The 2,733-nt window shown below is 45.4% G+C and overlaps 1 pseudogene; it reads right to left on the bottom strand.

The window, feature by feature from the left end:
• Positions 1 to 528: 528 nt before the first annotated feature.
• On the bottom strand, positions 529 to 2,415 carry LOC118576573 (annotated as a pseudogene).
• Between the last annotated feature and the right edge of the window lie 318 nt (positions 2,416 to 2,733).

The following is a 2,733-nucleotide window of genomic DNA, read 5'->3' as shown; positions in this document are numbered from 1 at the left end:
TGTAGCAGAAAAATGATGTCTAAGCACTGTGGGGAGAGGTGAGAAATGGGCAGACTGTGGTCACAGAGGAGGTGTGCTCAGTACTCAGTATGTACTTCAAGACATACCATGTCCAGTGAATGAAAACCTCCAGGATAATATTTTTAACACAACTAGAGCATTTAATTGATTTAATATTTAAAAAGTATTATGTGAGTTTCATTTCATATAGAATATGATATTGTACTTAGAAAATGTAAAACTTACATTACCAAGTTAAGATAAATATTGAAAGACACCTTACTCACAAATGAAATAACAGACATAAGACTTTTTAGGAAGTTTTACTAAGTATTCAAAATATGTGAATATAGCTATTTTGTATATCCATCTCTATCTACATAGTCATCTGTATTACTACCTTTGGACAGATGGAGCTATACAATTCATTTAAGTCTTAAAAATCCACGTATACATGTGTATTAGTATTAATGTCTCTTCTTGTCCACATTGAAAAGCACTTTGCTTTTGTTGAAAACTCACCTGCTATTACATTGCATAGCCATAATATCTAGAAATTTCCATATCCTTCTGCCTCTGAAGGAAGAGCTGCAGTTTTCCCAGAGAGGTGTACTTGGCAGCATTCTCTCTCTCCTGTTGAGCCAGCCTCTTCATGGCCTCCCTCTCTGGCCTCTGCTCTTCTGTGATGGGCTGTGAGATGACTGGCCCTGGAATGTTGACTTTTCTCCATGGAATTGGTTGGCGGCTCAAGTCTTGCATCAGATACTGGATTTGAGGTTTGGGAGATGATGGGGCCTTGTTCTTGTCAGCAGAAGCCACTCCCTCTGTAGTGAAGTGTGAGATGATGCCCTGTAGGATACTGGCCTACAGACAGCTGGCTGAGGCCCAGTGCAAGACTGGATGGTTTTGGTTATGTTAGGTCTTATGGTACTGGTAGAAATAGGCAGAAATTGCTTGTCAGAAGCCATCAAAGAAGTGCTGGCAGGAGCTGGCTTGGAAGGCTTGAGTGTTGTAGACTGAGCTAAGGAGGAATGAGGACTCACAGGTATACTGCAGTGGGCCTCCGTGAAGCCAGAGAGAGAGGATTTCTAGAAACAGGTCTAGTTTGAGTCTTGTACAGGGCTGAGAAAGGCAGAGGTACTAACTTGATCTTGCCAGGTGGGGGCAGCTTATACTGGGATGGAGATGGACACTCCCTGTGAACATTGTCTCTGGTCTCTGAGCATTGCTCTGGGTTTTAATAGGGCCTCGCCCATCATCTGGGACATCCAGAAGTGATGTGGTGACTGGGCCTGTCCTGGGATATTTGTTTTGCTGAAGTTTAGCAGAGCCTCAAAGGCAGAGATGCCAATTTTCTTCTAGCTCTTCTTCCCCAGCAGTTGATAGACTTGCACGGATTCTAGCATGTGCATGCTGAGGTGAGTTCAAGGCTTTTTAAAGCTCTCATGGCTGAACTCGGGTGGATTCCTCTTCCTCTGGTTCTTTGGCTTGGTGGTCTTTTCTTCTGCCTTGACTCTGCTCCTTGTCTGCTTAAGCTCCTCTGTTTGCTTGGAGTTGTTTTCTCTGGCCCTCTTTGTCTTGTCTTGCCCCTGAGCCCTAGATCTGCTGGGCATGCTAGGTGTGGCATTCTAGGCTTTGTCCTCCAAGTTCTTAAGCTTTTTGTCAACATTCTCACCTCTTGGTTCACTAGACCCAGTATTGACCACAGACTTTACTTCCTTCACCAGTTCCTGGAGCTGGATTCTGGCCTGATGAGACCCTTGAAGCATCTCAGAGATTTTCTAGCTATTCTTTCTCCCTTGGTCCAAGAGTACACTGGTGATGCTGGACCTCTGCTGGGCTTGACCACTCCTGATGTCTTTGGATTGGGTTACTGTGGGATCTTGGCATTGGTTCATTTCAGTGAGGGAGTTGACGAATTGGGGAAGGTGACTATCTGCCACCAGTGTAGTCATGTCTGCAAAGTCCATGCTGGAGCCCATCACACCATGAATCACACAGGCACATCCTGACCAGGGCTGCTGCTTCCCAAGGTGGCATTGTGAGGAGAAAGCTGCTGCCTTAGACTCCCTCAATCAGTGTAGTTAAGGGCCTGCTGCATGCTTGCATGTGTTAAAGGGAGAAGTGATGGGTCTTGGTTTTCTTTTATGCCCTCATAGGCCTCCAGATGAGTTGCCAGGTCATCTGTCATCAAACCCTAGTCGTTATTCTCTGTTTGTTCCAAAATTTGATCAGGAGGCACAGGCAGGAATTCTGAAGGATGGTCGATGGGAGCAGTTAGTGACCAGACCCCATGGACAGGTGGTGTCTTCTTCTGGACATCCTGGGTGCAGGCAGTGCAGAGGTCTGGACTCTGCAGCAGACAGAGTGTCTGGCCTGAAGCTGTCCATCCCAGGGATGTCTCCATTTTCACCACTGAAAAAGAGTCAAGGAAGAAATCAGTTCCTGGTAAGTGAGATGCTCCCCACTTTTCAGGACACTTTAGTACACAGGCTCCTTCAGCAGTGAGGAAGGCACTCCTATCAACTCTGCTTGAATAGCACCTCTGTTTGGAGACTTGTGACCAGTCTGTTGTTTCTGGTAACTATGTGATATCATGTTTTCTCATATGTTTCTGTTTGCCTCCGTGTCTGTGTCTCATGTGCATACATAGTATCATGGTGAAGTTACAAAATTCCCATGTGATGTGGTCCCCCCTTTCCTTTCCCTTTGTCTTTGAAAGGGTAAGAATCA

This window comes from Onychomys torridus, unplaced genomic scaffold (genome assembly GCF_903995425.1).
Source record: "Onychomys torridus unplaced genomic scaffold, mOncTor1.1, whole genome shotgun sequence".
Lineage (NCBI taxonomy): Eukaryota > Metazoa > Chordata > Mammalia > Rodentia > Cricetidae > Onychomys > Onychomys torridus.
The sequence above is the reverse complement of the archived record's forward strand: the minus strand, read 5'-3'. Positions and strand labels throughout refer to the sequence as shown.